This window comes from Lithobates pipiens, unplaced genomic scaffold, assembly GCF_037356315.1.
Source record: "Lithobates pipiens isolate NorthernLeopardFrog02 unplaced genomic scaffold, aLitPip1_a1.2 Scaffold_8, whole genome shotgun sequence".
Taxonomy (NCBI): domain Eukaryota; kingdom Metazoa; phylum Chordata; class Amphibia; order Anura; family Ranidae; genus Lithobates; species Lithobates pipiens.
In genome coordinates this window covers 558,341,886-558,358,494 of record NW_027507903.1, presented here as the reverse complement: position 1 = coordinate 558,358,494, position 16,609 = coordinate 558,341,886, and the positions used below count along the sequence as shown (strand labels likewise).

Here is a 16,609-nt window from a genome sequence, read left to right as displayed (position 1 = left end):
TCTGGCTATGGGATGGGAAGTGAAGGCAAATCTCCCCAATGGGACACAGATGGTGGGAAAAAAAAAAAATTTGACAGGGGTTATAACCCTCCCTTGCTCTTTCCTATGGGCGCTCAACCTGTGGGCCTCCAGGTATTATGGAACTACAAGACTGGCCATTACAAGCATGGCTACCAAGCGCTGAGGCATGATGGGACTTGTAGTTTGGCAACAGCTGGAGGGCTATAGGTTGATCACCCACGCGAGTCTATCCAAAATGAAAGAAAAAAAAAAGTTTTGCCTACAGTTCTACTCCAATTCCTCCTGAAGAGAAGCAATGCATTTCCTTTGCCTAGGTACCAGGCCAGGCAGTTTTGAGACTATCTAGAGTACAGTCCCCTTGCCAGTTTCTCTGTATCCAAGTCGCATTGCGGGAGAATGTGACCAGCTCCCTATCTGTAAGTCTTTGGCTCAGTTTCAGGGCCAAATTCAGGTATAGATTCGGCCCCGATTCGGCCCTGAAATGGGGAACAGGGACGCACAGTGCTCCTGTGCGATCCGCAGCCAGTTCCAGTCTGAACCCGGCTTGAATAAATACAAAGTTTGTTGCTCACTGTTTTCCTTGCTGGAGAGGAAGTTGCACTGTACCCGATTAACTCCAAGGCTCTCCTATTTTACTGCCACCTCCCCTGCGTGATTATTCCTCCATCAGCCAGGAAGGGGAGGCAGCTCTGAGATTAGGAAGCAAAGTCTTGCTCCTCTACAAGGATGGCAATCTCAACACAAAGACAGAGCAAGGTATAGTATTTAGAAGTACAGAGGAGTTGCAGGGAGAGCTTTAAAGCAACTGGTGCCAAACAATAAGCCAAATTCATATATGTGAACGCTGATTTGCAATTCTGTTCAGTTAAGCTTGTTACATGCCTCTCACACAACTCAGACAGGAAAATAGCTATACTGCTTCCTTGTTCCTCTTTGCAGCTTCCTTTGTCATCACACCTCCAGATTGCCCACTGAACTAATAATAAGCATTAATGCACTGCTGATTCAGGATCTCATGAACAGGCAGGAAATGTAAAGATACATACCAGGAGATATTGGAGGAGTGACTTCCCTGACTGTGCAGTGATGTATAAAATCCAAGACTGGCTATACAAGAATAAAATACTTCACATGTGTATGATCTAAATAACTAATTTGCCTGAAGATCTGATTGCAAAAAAAGAAGGGGGTGGAGGAGATAATTCCCCTGACCACTTTACACTCATCTTCATAGCACTCTCCAACACTTATTTTTTTCTAGATGCTATTGCAAAATACTGGGTGCTTCCAGGGGTGGGGGGGGGCAGATGATCATCTTTTCCCATGAGGCAGTGCTAAGGCCCAGCATCCAATCGGTAGGCCTGAACACTGTCATAGGGCATCTCTCTTTACACTCCAACACCAACGAACAGGGGAGCAGTGGAATGGTGAGGGTAAAGTGGTTGGGGGTCTGGAGGACTGTGCCAACATGCCCTGAATGAGCAAGGCATCAAAGTCTGAGAGCAACACCACATTTCCATTCTATAAGCAGAACTGAGATCATTTATTTCTCTTCTGACCTTTAAAACTGTATTCTTATCTGACCATAAGCAGGATTTTACAATTTTTCTGCATTGTTATAAAATTGTAAAAGGAAAATCAGGTTGTGGATATTGGGTTTCCCCTTAGATGTATTTGCTTTCGAGCCCATTCACACCAGCACGTGCACAATATGTCCTGTAACGCATGGCCGCTGAGAAGAGCTGTGTAGAGGGTGTCATGCATTGATAAAACATATTGTTAACTTTTTTTTTTGTTTGTTTCAATGATTACAAAATTAAATTTTATTCATTTCTATGCACCACACTGCAATACGGCATAGTGCCTAAAATGCGACCTATCCTACTTTTTAAAGTGTGTTTAAGCATGAACTAAAATAGGACAAAAAAATTGCGTCGCCTATGAATTGTGACTGTGGTTTTTGATGATGTGAGGAATGTGAATACGCAAGTGAACTGATCTCATTACCAGACGCATAATAAGTTTTAACCACTTCAATACAGGGCACTTAAACACCTTCCTGCCCAGACCAATTTTGAGCTTTCAGCGCTGTCGCACTTTGAATGACAATTGCGCGGTCATGCTACACTGTACCCAAATGAAATTTTTAACATATTTTTTCCCACAAATAGAACTTTCTTTTGGTGGTATTTGATCACCTCTGCGGTTTTTATTTTTTGCTAAATAAAAAAATAGCGAAAATTTTGAAAAAAAAAATGTTTTTTTTTTGTTTCAGTTTCTAAACTTTGTAAATAAGTAAATTTTCTCATTCACTGATGGGGTTACACTGATGGGCACCAATGAAGTGGCACTGATGGGCAGCACAAATTGGCACTGATAGCTGGCATGGATTGGCATGGATGGGCGGCACAGGTGGGCATGGGTAGGCGGCACAGGTGTGCATGGATGGGCACTGATAGGTGGCATGGATGGGAACGGATAGGCAGCATTGTATTATAATATACTGTACTAATGGATGCCAATCAGTGCCAAACAATAATGCATGCCAATCAGTGATGCCCATTGTGGGCACTGATTGGCATCCATTATGGGCACTGACTGGAATCCCTGGTGGTCTAGGGTGGCGTACCTTATCCTGGGCATCCCTGGTGGTCCAGTGTGGGCATCCTCGGGGGGGTTGTGCTGATAATCGATCAGCACAGGCCCCCCCTGTCAGAGGAGCAGCCGATCGGCTCTCCTCTACTCGCGTCTGACAGACGCGAGTGAGGAAAAGCCGATCACCGGCTCTTCCTATTTACACTGTGATCAGCCGTGATTGGACACGGCTGATCACGTGGTAGAGTCTCCGTCTGAGACTCTTTACCGAGATCGTAGTTGCAGGGTGTCAGACTGACACCCCGCAACAACGATCGCCGCAATGCACGCCCCCGGGGGCGCGCAGCGGCTCATAATCCTGATCACGTCATATGACGTCCGATCAGGATTATGAAACCACTTTGCCACCGTCATTTTGTTATAGGGCGGGCGGCAAGTGGTTAAGAGACCACCTTGCTTTAAAGCTGAACTCCAAGCAATCAGTTGTGCTGCAAGTGGTACTGTGATAGGGGGAGAGCAGAGTGACAGATGAGCTCATTAGTCGTCATCTTCTTCTCTTTTCACTGTCCAGGCTGGAACCTGAACTGCAGTAGAGAAAAGGCAAGTCTTCTGCTCTGCCAGACAAGGCTGTGCTATACAACAGAGCTGTGTAAACATCAGACGTGGATGGACAGAAATATAAATCATTCAGCAACTAAAACCACCACCATATGTGCTTTTATATGTGATAATGGCATAGTGTGGAACCCTAGGCAAAATTTTATGTTATAAGAGTAGAAAAGCAGTAGAATCTGTCTTATTAATAAAGTCATCTTTAATTTCTGTTAGGAGGATCTCTTCTCTTCCAACAATAAAATATTATAAAACATTTCCCTTACTTTCTGTACTGTAAAGCAATGAACATCAATAAATTCCATTTTTGAAATGCTCATGTACCCAAAAAAAAAAATATATATATACATATATACACACACACACACACGGGAGAGAGCGAGATGCATATCTCACATATGTCTCTATCTGGGGAAACAATTCAAAAATATAAGATAATACCAATTCAAGTTTGGGGGGGGGGGGTAATCTTGGTTTTCATTACTGCCGTGCTATCCCTCCCCTATATGAGAAAAGGCACTCGCCTCTAGCAACCACCACTGTCACTTGGACTGAATGTGATTCTGAGACGCCACTGGAATGTTCAGAAAATTATTCAAGGCTCCAATATGTCTGCAAAACTTTCTTTTTTAGTGTTATCCTTATAACCCCCATGCAAAAAGGTTATATAAACCAGGGGACAATTATAGTACCAAAGAATATAACTGCACCAAATAAAACATAGCAAAAAAATTAAAATAAAGTACAAAATACCATTAAAAATCAATATTAAAATGTACAAAATCCAATACAGATAAGAAAGGGAAAAAAACTGCTTTGAAAAAGGTGTGGATTAAACAGCTTTGTCCTTATATGACCGTTGATTATATTGATACAATACTAGTGTCACAAAAAGTACTTTTCTGAGATAATACTGACTTCTTCAGGGCCAATGTGAAATATTGTTCAGCATATTCTGAGATCTTTATACAGATGGTATCTTTTTTTTTTTTTTTTTTGTGATAACACAAAGAAAATATTATCCATCCAAGAGCAATAGAAAAAAAAAAGGGGGGGGGGGGGAACAATCCAGCTAGAGTTGTGGCCACTTGTCACATTTCTGGAAGCCAATGAACAGCTCCGGACACTGCCAAGTAGAATGTCAGCCCCTTCCAGCAGAAAGAGGAGTAATCTTTACAGAGGCAGTCCGATCAAAGTCGGCAGTTACAAAAACTATAGCTGGTAACTTTTAACAGCCACTTACCTGCCCCAGGATCCAGCAATTCTTTCCATTGGCATGCTGTCCCCAGCAGCTTCACAGCCAGATGTCCCCTGTGCATGCTCAAGCTGTGCTGCACTTTGTGAATGGTCCCGCAGCCTTCTGGGGCCTGTGATGTGCGCCAGAGGACTGAGGGGAGACGGGGAGGAGAACTGTCAAAATCAGTCTCTCCAGGCCCCCCCCCCCAAAAAGGAGGGGAGGCCTGAGAATTTCCCCATCTAGGTTGAGCGCCACTTTAAGTTGCCTATGCACATACAGATTTCTCCTATTCAGCCTTTAACGACTTAACAGGAGACATCCAGATGCCCCGATTCAAGCTAATTTCCTACTGTCAGCTATTATATTCTGACAGTCACACCACCCATGGCTGTCATTATACCTGAACAGTGACTTATTTTGGCTGCTTCACCGTTGGACGTCTTTTTCCACCCAGTTTAAAGTTTGCTTAGCTGGCAGCGCCACCCCACTGGAATTTTAGCCAGGTCACTGGATATGGCCAGCTTTAGAAAGGGAAGCTCCATCTAGTGCAGAAATGAGCAGTTTATTAAAAATGTTATCACTCACATTAAAGTGCATATCTAGTCAAATCTGCATAGGTGTCCCCGTCCTGCCAATATGATAGAAACCCAGGGCTGGAGGAGATGTATAGGCTGGTCCACCCCCAGGCTGACATCACTTTTGCCCTATACCCACAGGGGTCCCGGAACCTCTCCTCCAGCAACCGTGGTTTTCTATCATTGGCGGGACATGGACACTATGTAGACTTGGATTTATTGAGATATTTACTTTTTAACGTGAGTCGTTATAGCAGTAAACTGCTCATTGCTGCACTAGATGGTGCTTCCCTTTCTATACTGGGTTCACACACAGAGTGATAAGGGAAATATTGCATGCAATTTGGACAGGAGTCGCACTGAATTCTTGTTCAAATCACCTGTGATTCTTTTCAGTGCGATTTGAGCCCATGCATTTTGTATGGACGCAAATTGCACCTTAAAATATCAGTACTCAGTATCAGCAAGTATGTGACCCAAAGTATCGGTACCTGCCGATAAACTATAGGTGCAACCCTACTACTGTGCCGCATTTCAAAGAGCCTGCCTTCTGAGCTAGAGGTGCTGAGAGGAGGAGGAGGAGGAAGAGTCAGTACAGGAATCAGTTTGCAGGCAGCAAGATACCACAGGAAATGCAGAGAATCCAGGAAGTTGTGGAAAGAGACAGCCAGCAGAAAGGCAGAATTCACAACATGAAAAGGTTTTTCAAGTAAGCTGCATTCACGTCAATCTCACACATGCACACAGGAATCACAGCTCAGGGCTCTCTGCACTGACCACACACTCCAGGTGCCTTAAATGCAAAGCTACAGTGCATTCGCCAATGACGCCACTGTGAAGTGCTTCTAAACGGCACAGGCTTAGAAGATATTCACAGCACCTACTGGTAAGACTTAGTATAAGCTTACCTGTAGGTACAAGTTAAGAAGATGGACTTTACTACCCCATTAGGGTTCCATTCACACCTGAACCGAACAATTCTGCCAGCAATTTCAGAATTGCAGCAAAACACAGGATGAGTTTGCAATGCCATTATTTCTTAATGGGACCCCAAACAGTGAAATTTTGCCGCAATTATGAAAATTTGGTACATGAGCTGCATTGGTGCAGAGAGAGGGCCATTCAAATGAACGATGCTGCTCCAAAGACGCGGCACAAAAAAGCTAGAAAAACGTGGTGCAGCAGCTATCACCGCACCACGTGTGAATGGAGCCTTAGATAACAGCTTCTTTGGCTGCAGGGAGATAGGAAGATTTAATTCTGCTTTAAAGTGGATGTAAACCCATTCTGTAGGCTTTATTCTATAAGGCTTACCTGTAGGTACAGTACTATCTCCTAAACCTTCAAGGTTTAGGAGAGATTCACACTCCATGAAAGGGCAGCATTACTTCCCTTCAGAGCACCGTGCCGCGGTCTGAGTCCCGCGTGCATGATTGATGTCATCACGACCAGAGGACGTGAGGCCAGCAGGAAGATGAGTATGTTGTTGTGCCTAATGCCCTTAGTAGGGTTAATTATAAAGTGGAAACAAAATCTGAAACCTTCCCCCTTAGGCCCCTTTCACACATGCGGACCATTCAGGTCGGCATGTAAATTTTTTTTTTAGGCGGACCTGAACAGACACTCCATGCATTTCTATGGAGTGACGGATGTCACCGGTGACGTGTTCGCTGACATCCGCTCAATCCAGGTGGACGGTAGTCCTATTCTCCATCCACCTGGCAGATCGGATGAAAACGGACAGATGGTCCGATTTCATCCGATCTCCCTATAGAGTGAGCGGAGACCACATGTCCGTTTTGATCCATTTCATCCCTTTTGATCCACCGCTGAGCCGGTGTCCCATCATATAAGGTCCCCCATCAGATAGTGTCCGCTGTGGCGCAGTACACAGCGGGACTGCGACATTGCGGCGGAGAGATCGGGCACTTGACACTTTTTTTGGGACCAGTGACATTTATACAGCGAGCAGCGCTATAAAAGTGCTCTGATTACTGTGTAAAATGTCACTGTCAGGGAAGGAGTTAACACTACGGGGAGCTCAAGGGGTTAAATGGGAAGGAGGAATCGCAGATCCTGATAACTAGGAACAGACACTCTCTCTCCTGTTTGTCAACATTGACAGATTCCCATTCTGGCTCTGAGGAGCGATTACGGCCGCCGGTCAAGCACACCGGTTCCTGCACAGTGCGTGCACCCACTAACTATTGCACGAACCAACGCACAGCTATGGCAATTCACGCAATAGAGCCAACCTGCAGCAGTATGAGGGCGGCTGGTCGGCAAGTGGTTAAACAAACAATGAAAAAAAGTGGGGTAGCAAAACAAAAACACCACACAGAAACCCATTATCAAAAAATATGCAGACAATATATTCAATACAAGAACAAAACCAGACTGCAGTAAACCCATCTACAAGTCATAAAAAAAAAAAAAAAAAAAAAAAAAAACGGTATTAAAGCAGAGTTCCACCTCAAATAAGGGAAGGTGACCTCCTGACATGCCACATTTGGCATGTGGTTGGGGGGGGTATGAGGCTATGTGGAGCCGGAAGTCAGTTCACCCCTCCCTCTCGGCAATCATCTGGGACACATCACAGGTCCCAGATGATTGCCCAGCCAGTCGCATGCGCAGCCACAGTGATAAAGCCGAAACTGCAGAGAGGAGGGGGGGGGGGGACGAGCGGGACTTCGTTCCCCCACATCGCTGGACCCTGGGACAGGTAAGTGTCCGATTATTAGAAGTCGGCAGCTGCAATATTTGTAGCGTTACTGCAAGAGAGCTCGTTCTTTAATCACTTGCTGACCAGCTCACATACAAATACGTTGGCAAAGTGGCTTGTTCCCGCCAATCGCCATATGGGTATGTTAGCTCCTTTAAAGAGCCATAGCGCGCTGAGCAGCGGGGGACCCGATGCATGTGGCTGGCGAGCTTGATGTCCACCGGCCACCCACGATTGTGTGCACGTGAGCCAGAACAGAGATTTGCATATGTAAACACAAATCCCTGTTCTAACAGGAGAGACAAATCTGCTGTAGTAATTATGAACAGCGATAGGTCTCCTCCTCTAGTCAGCCCCACTCCCGCTACAGTTCGAAACACACACACGAAGGGGGGGGGGGGGGCAGGACATATTGAACCCCTTCCCTGCCGGTGACATTTACACAGTAATCAGTGCATTTTTATAGCATTGATCGGTGCATAAAAGTGAATGGTCCCAACAATGTGTCTTGTAACTTAATACCATTTTAGTTGACCAAACCTAAAATCATTGAGATGACTAAAATGGCATTTTAGTCAAATGACTAAAACTAAATTTAAATTTGATGTAAAAATTAAACACTGGTCTGCATTGCATGTTCAAATCTCAATACCATAAACAACAACATAATAGATTTTTCCCTCCGGCAGTATATGAGTTTGGAAATTGTAGAGAAATGCATTACAATTTAACTACACCTATTAGATTTTAGATGACTAAAAACGTACTGAGAGATTTTAGTCGAATGAAAATGTAGGGCATTTTAATCGACCAAAATGTCCTGACAATTTAGTCGACTAACACAATTGCAGAAGAAAAAAAAAATGGGACTTAAACTAAAATGCCATTTTAGGACTAAAACTAAATGGAAATTTGTTGCCAAAATTAACAGCAATTGCGATTTTTTTACCCAATATGTAGAATACACATTGGCCTAAACTGATGAAGAAATTAGATTGAAAAAAAAAATTAATTGGGGATATTTGTTATAGCAAAAAATAAATGAATAAAAATAGGCTTTCAAAATTGTCTTTGTTTATAGCGCAAAAAAATATAAGCCGCAGAGCTGATCAAATACCACCAAAAGAGGAAAAAGGAAAAACAAACGAAGCCACACATCTAGGAATCGGTAAGCTGCAATATAATCAATGCTTTGTTTTGGTTTTAATATCTCGCTTTAAACCCACCGGTAATTGCTGACACACGGTCAGAAGTTTAATAAAAAAATAGAATTCACATAATAATCTGTTACAATGGTTCACAGTGGCAGACACATAAGAGCCCTGTAGTAATACAAGGGAAACTGGATACAGCTACAGAGCATAGCTGCAGTGAAACCTTCTATTTACAAAATAAAAACTTTATTTATAACAGTAGAAGACAGGAAACAGAAAGCTTCAGTAATAGCAGACAACCAGTATACAGTGACAACACAGTGCATGCATGGGTAGCTTAGTCATAACAAGCACAATAGTCTCTTCCGTTGCTGTGTCTTGGTAAAAGCCCAGATGTACGCCATTTGCGTAAGAGTCAGAGAACATCCGGAGAACGTTACGCAATCGGCGCAGCTTTAACTTTCAGCCCTTTGCTACAAGGCATTACGCTAAGTCCGTAAACCGTCTCCGCCCATTCCAGGAGAAGGGCTGCCCCGCCCACTCCTTCGCGTAAACTGCGTAAACAGTGAAACCAGCCTCTCCTCACGTAAACAGCGCACCTCCCGCCAACATACAAGCGGCGTCCATGCCAAGAACCCCTGCAGTACACCTGGCCGACCTCTCCCACCGTCCGCCCAGAGAAAACCCCAAGCCGGACAACAACATACTACTGCGCAAAAAAAAAAAGCCTATTCACATATAAAAGTTACGCAAGCTACGTAACCGCGGGGCTTTCCCGGCAATGGCCGTATATTACGCCTCGCCCCGGCACACCGACCTTTCCTTAGCGCCTTGGAAAGAATTCACAAGCACAAAATGTACGAAAAGAGCGCAGCGGCTTCCCCAGAAATTACGTAAGTCCTCCTCCCCCTCCCAGCAAACTCCCTTGGTTACGCAATGCGGGCCCGGCGTATCCCGCATCCGTGCATAGGTTTGGCTCGCGGGCCCCGGCGCTCACCTTCGAGGCCTCTTCCGGAGGCGGAGAGACTTAGCGACTGTGCGGAGGATCCGGTCCCTGGCACGAACAACCACAGGTACGGGACAGCGGAACGATCACCGATAGGGATTAATGGAGACGCACCGAGAGCGCACTCCCTCGGCTCCTTCCTCACACAGCGCCGCCGCGACGCACCGTGACGTCACACGCATACTCCCACGTCGAAACGGCCCCGCCCCAGCTTTTTTTTTTTCCTTCCCTCCTTGGTGCGCGTGCTCCTAAGCATGTAGGTCCCCGCCCAGTGAGCGGATCTGTCGTGAGAAACAGAAAGCCACGCCCCCATCTGCATCAACTCCCTGTGGAATGTTCGGTGAGGTTTCGTTTTCGGGCAGCAGCGTGGAGGAGGCTGTGTACCCGATCCCTGGAAACCCGATCCCCCCCTCATTGATCTCTCTTATTGGACTTCTATACAATTCAGACTTCATGCACACAACTGGCGTGTGTATGTGTCAAATGTGTTTTTTAGGGTTTTTCGCATGAAAGCGCATTGATTTCAATGGACTGTCCTATGTAGATTATATAGCTTCTTGCCATTCTCCTGTTTGCACATTTTTTGATTTTGCATTTGTTTTTATTTTTTGCTAAACAAATTAAAAAAGACCAACATTTTTTCTTCGTTTTTGTTATAAGATTTTGTTTTCTCCTTCATTGACGAGGCCGTATTCTGTCGTGAAGCCCCCCCCATCGTATAGTGCCCGAGCATGCACAGCACGGAGCCGCACTTGCCGATCAGCTGGAGTGGTGTGACCAGGTTATGTGCACACATCATAGGAGGCGTCTTTTGATGGGAGATACCATTTCACAGCCACAATTGAAACCTATAGAAACAGCGGGGGGAGGGGGGAGGACCGTAGTTCTCACATTGCGCCTCGATGTTGTGGGGCGGCTTTACAGTGTGCTGATGGTCCGCTTTTATCTGTATTGAACGTCCGGTTTTGCCTGTGTGAAAGGGCGGGTTGCAACACAGGCAAAACCAGCTCTTCAACACAGCCACTAGCCGACCTCCAGCCAGCAGCCATGCATAATCTGAGAACCTCGGTCTCCCCCCACTGTTTTTGTATAGGTGTAAATTGTGCCTGTGAAATGGTATATCCCATCAAAAGATACCTCCTACGATGTGCGCATGTGCCCTGGTTACGTCGACCCAGCTGATCAGCAAATCAGCTGCTCCATGTGCAGTACATACCAGGCACTATTCGATCGGGGGCACTTCTCAACAGAACACCGGCACTTCCTGGTTCACCCGATGATCAGCTGTGATTGGTCACAGCTGATCACATGGTAAGGAGCCTCTGTCAGAGGCTCCATACCACGATTGGAGATGCACCGTGTCAGATTCACACACTATGTAGGTAATTAGAAGACTCTGGATGGCCGCAATCCAAAACAAATTCAGTGCCTTTATTCAAAAAACCACAGGAGCACTACAAATAACATCACAGCAAGAAGCGACACCAGCTGACGCGTTTCACACTACAGAGAGTGCTTATTCATAGCTTGTCAGATTCACACACTGCACCAACGATCGCCATGCTGCCATGTTTTCCTGCTTGACGTCATATCACACCCAGTCAGGATAACGCAAACCACTGCCCGGCCGTAATTCTGCTATAGGCTGGGTGGGAAGTGGTTAAGAATGAATGGCACTGAAAGTGCAATGAATGCACATTTGTGTGCATTCCCAAAACACGTAGCTGTAGGTCTTGTGCATACAGGGAGTGGTACTTTTTTTTTATGCTTATGTTACCCTTAGGCTCCATTCACATATATATGTTTTGAGTCACATCCAATTCGCATGACGTGAACCAAACCGGCTTTCTATGGAGCCGGTTCACATATATGGGGGTGCAGTGGCACTGCAAATTTAAAGTGTCCTGTAATGCGTTTACTGTGCACTGTGGTGCGATTCAGTTGCAAATTCCAGGCTCATTGCCTTCTATGGGAACTCATATGAATCGTACATCTGATCAGTTTGGAACACAATCAGCGAAGAAAGACAGCGCTTAGCCAAATGTGTATCAAGGTAATGTATCCTAAAAAAGTGTGTATGATCTATATATATATCGAGAGAGAGAGAGAGATAGAGTGACCCAACATAATACTATAATCTAAACTAGTAATAGTGATTTAATCCCTATTGGCATTGGATATAATACTATAAATTAAATAACAAATGTAATATGATGTGTGACCACAACAATATGTGATGTAAATGTGGTAACCAAACCCACATAAAACATCCACTTCAATCTATATATAGCCAAAGAACAAAAACTAAAAATAAGTCTCAAAGTATTAGTGTACAAAAAATTGTAGACAAAAAATATTATTATTACTGAATGTGTACCGTAAAAAAAAACTGTGTATAACAAAAAAAAAAAGAGTTCAAAAGAAACATGCTCACTAATAATAATATTTTTTGGCAGTAATACTTTGAGACTTTTATCTTTTGCTTTTGTTCTTTAGCTATATATAGTCACATATAGATTGAAGTGGATGTTTTATGTGGGCTTGGTTACCACTTTTTCATCACATATTGGTGTGGTCACACATCATATTAATTATTTTGTTTATATTATCACCAACTCTGATAGAGATTATACCACTATTACTAGATTCGATAGAGATTAAAGTATTATATTGGGTCACTATCTATCTATCTATCTATCTATCTATATATATATATATATATATATATATATATATATATATCGATCACATACACACTTTTTTTAGGATAGATTACTTTGATATACATTTGGCTAAGCACTGTCTTTCTTCATTTGTTAATTTTTTTCTGTTGAGATTTCTCAATTTGACAATAGCTAGACAGGATTTATTAAAGTGGTGTTGCCACCAAAAAATAAAAAATAGTTTTAAATTCTTAAAAAAAAATAAAAATAATTGGAATTTTTTTTTTTTTTTTACTCACCTCTAAATGCCTGTTTCTAGGGGGTCCCTCGTAGTCTGCCTTCTTCATTGCCCGGGATGGTGACATCACTTCACCTCGTGCCGCACAGTCATCTGGGACCTGTCACGTGTCCCAGGTGACTGTGCAGCGTATCATGGTGCCCTGCACCGCTCGTGAATGAGCAGTGGGTGCCCAGCTGTGAAGCCACAGCCGGGTGCCCACAGTAAGAATGACGGCCCCCGTGAGCGGAGCAGGGAACGAGGGGGGGGGCTTCGTTCCCCCGCATCGCTGGACCCTGGGACAGGTAAGTGTCTGATTATTAAAAGTCAGCAGCTGCAGTATTTGTAGCTGCTGACTTTAATTTTTTTTTTTTTTTTAGGGGGCATCCCACTTTAAGTACTATCACCTCAGTGCGGCCTAATTCTATTTTTTATTAGTTTTGAACACAAATTCAATCCAAAAAATTTGCACTTTTAGGTCTGGTACATGTTTTATGCATTAAGATAAAAAGTCTTCTGTGTGCAGCAGCCCCCCTTGAACCCCCTAATACGTACTTGAGCCCCATTTCTGTCCAGCGATGTCCACGAGTGTCTCGCCCATCCGGGATTCTCCATCCTGATTGGCTGAGACACAGCAGCGGGAGCCAATGGTGCTGTTCAATCAAAAGTCAATCAAAGTTAATGGGCCAATGAGGAGAGAGGGGACGGGGCCAAACCACAGCTCCGTGTCTGAATGGACACAGAGCTGCAGCTTGGCTTGGGTGCCCCCATAGCAAGCTGCTTGCTGTGGGGGCACTCAACAGGAGAGAGGAGCTAGGAGCACAGAAGAGGCACCCCGAAAAGAGGAGACCCTTAGTTCTGGTATAAATTTTGAAGGAAACCCCAACATCAATTGTTTTTTTTTAATAGCGTGGGATCCCCTCCGAAATCCATACTAGACCCTTATCCAAGCATGGAGCCTGGCAGACCAGAAAAGGGGTGGGGACCAGCGAGTGCCCCCCGAACCATACCAGGCCACATGACCCCCCCAGCCCAAAGCACCTTGTCCCTATGTTAATGGTCACAAGGGCCTCTTCCCCACAACCCTGGCCGGTGGTTGTGGGGATGTGTGGGCGGGGGACCTATCAGAATCTGAAAGCCCCCTTTAACAAGGTGGCCCCAGTTCCTTGCCTCCCCCCCCAAGTGAATGAGTTTGGGGGACCTTGTACCCGTACTCATTCACCAAAAATGTGTCAAAAAGAAATAAAAACACAAAGACAGTTTCTGACAATTCTTTTATTTAAAAAAAAAAACAATGTCCCCTATTGTGGATTCATTATCAATGACACTGCCCTCGCCAACCCGAAAAAAATTAAAACATTTTTTTTTAAATAGAACAGTATCTGTCAACATTGGGGGGTACAGTGTTGGCACTACAGAGGAAAAAGATTTGAGGGTACTTATTTTAGATGAGCAAACAGTATGACCAGACAGTGGGAAAAGAGGAATCGCCAGCAGGAGGAAGGAGGTCCCAATGCTTCTATATAGATCTTCATTTAGAATACTGTATCAAGTTCTGGAGACCTCATTTACAGAAAGATATTGATAAAATAGAACGAGTCCAGAGATGGGGAACAAAAATGGTGAAAGGTCTGGGGGATAAAACATCGAGAGAGACTTCAGGAACTTATTATGTACAGTCTGGAGGATAGAAGGGAAAGGGGAGATCTGATTGAAACCTTTAAATACATCACGAGGCTGAATAATGTTCAGGAGGGCAGTTTTGATCTCAAACTAACTGGATGAAAGTTCAAAACTCATTTTTGAAATTTTTATTTGACTGAAAGGGTAGTTGATGCTTGGAATAAACTTCCAGCAGAGGTAGTGAGACAGTCAACAGTAAATGGCTTCAAACATGCTTGGGACAACTATAGTCAGTCAAAAAAGTGAACAAAACCTTTATGCCGTCATGTTTCTATGTTTCTACAGTGCCTCGAAAAAGTATTCATACCCCTTGAAATTTTCCACATTTTGTCATGTTACCACCAAAAACGTAAATGTATTTAATTGGGCTTTTATGTGATAGACCAACACAAAATGGCACATAATTATGAAGAGAAAAGAAAATTATAAATGGTTTTTAATTTTTTTTTTAAATATCTGAAACGTGTGGTGTGCATTTGTTTTCAGCCCCCTTTATTCTGATACCCCTAACTAAAGTCTAGTGGAACCAATTGCCTTCAGAAGTGCCCTTAATAATAGAGTCCACCTGTGTGTAATTTAATCTCAGTATAAATATGGCTGTTCTATGAAGCACTCAGAGGTTTGTTAGAGAACCTTAGTGAACAAGCAGCATCATGAAGGCAAAGGAACACACCAGACAGGTCAGGGATAAAGTTGTGGAGAAGCTTAAAGCCAGGTTAGGGTATAAAAAAATATCCCAAGCTTTGAATATCTCACGGAGCAAGGTTCAATCCATCATCCGAAAATGGAAAGAGTATGGCAGAACTGCAAACCTACCAAGACATGACCGTCCACCTAAACTGACGGGCAAGGAGAGCATTAATCGGAGAAGCAGCCAAGAGGCCCATGGTAACTCAGGTGGGAGAATCTGTCCACAGGACAACAATTAGTCGTGCACTCCACAAATCTGGCCTTTATGGAAGAATGTCAAGAAGAAAGCCATTGTTGGGAAAAAAAAAAGCCATGAGAAGTCCCGTTTGCAGTTTGCGAGAAGCCATGTGGGGGAAACCGCAAACACGTGGACGAAGGTGCTCTGGTCAGATGAGACCAGAATTGAACTTTTTGGTCTAAAAGCAAAATGCTATGTGTGGCAGAAAACTAACACTGCATATCACCCTGAACACACCATCCCCACGTGAAACATGGTGGTGGCAGCATCATGTTGTGGGGATGCTTTTCTTCAAAAGACTTGAGACTGGGGCGGAGGTTCACCTTCCAGCAGGACAACGACTCTAATCATACAGCCAGAGCTACAATGGAATGGTTTAGATCAAAGCATATTCATGTATTAGAATGGCCAAGTCAAAGTCCAGACCTAAATCCAATTGAAAATCTGTGGCAAGACTTGAAAATTGCTGTTAACAGACACTCTCCATCCAATCTGATAGAGCTCGAGCTATTTTGCAAAGAAGAATGGGAAAAAATGTCAGTCTCTAGATGTGCAAAGCTGGTAGAGACATCCCCAAAAAGACTTGCAGCTGTAATTGCAGTGAAAGGGGGTTCTACAAAGTATTGACTCAGGGGGGCTGAATACAAATGCACGTCACACTTTTCACATACTTATTTGTAAACAATTTAGAAAACCATTTATCATTTTCCTGCCACTTTGTGTTGGTCTATCACATAAAATCCCAATAAGATATGTTTACATTTATAGTTGTAACATGACAAAATGTGAAAAATATCAAGGGGTATGAATACTTTTTCAAAGCACTGTTTGTAATATAAGCTTACTTGAAAAATCTCCATTCATGTTGTTCTGCCTGTCGGCTGTCTGTCTCTTTCTACTATGTCCTCCATTCTCTGCATGCTTTGCAGCTTCTCTGCTACAATCCCTTGGTATCTTGCTGCCTGCAAGCTTTGATTCCTGTACTGACTCCTCCTTCTGAAACGCCTCCTCTCATCACCTCTGTAGTTCAGAAGGCAGACACTGTGAAATGTGTGACACAGCAGTGCCTATTCACAGGACATAGTGAATACGTGGAAGAATTCAAAGAAGTAAATGTGTGAGATCGTACAAAGTAC

The 16,609-nt window shown here is 43.9% G+C and overlaps 1 protein-coding gene across 3 annotated transcripts in view; it reads right to left on the bottom strand.

The window, feature by feature from the left end:
* Positions 1-10,104, bottom strand: part of BRD4 (bromodomain containing 4) — a 107,043-nt gene extending 96,939 nt beyond the window's left edge. For 2 of the 3 annotated variants that reach the window (XM_077469995.1, XM_077469994.1), the window contains exon 1: positions 9,914-10,104. The gene's annotated coding sequence lies outside the window, so the exon portion shown is untranslated. The remainder of the gene's footprint in view (positions 1-9,913) is intronic. The other variant, XM_077469992.1, reaches the window with a different exon arrangement.
* Between the last annotated feature and the right edge of the window lie 6,505 nt (positions 10,105-16,609).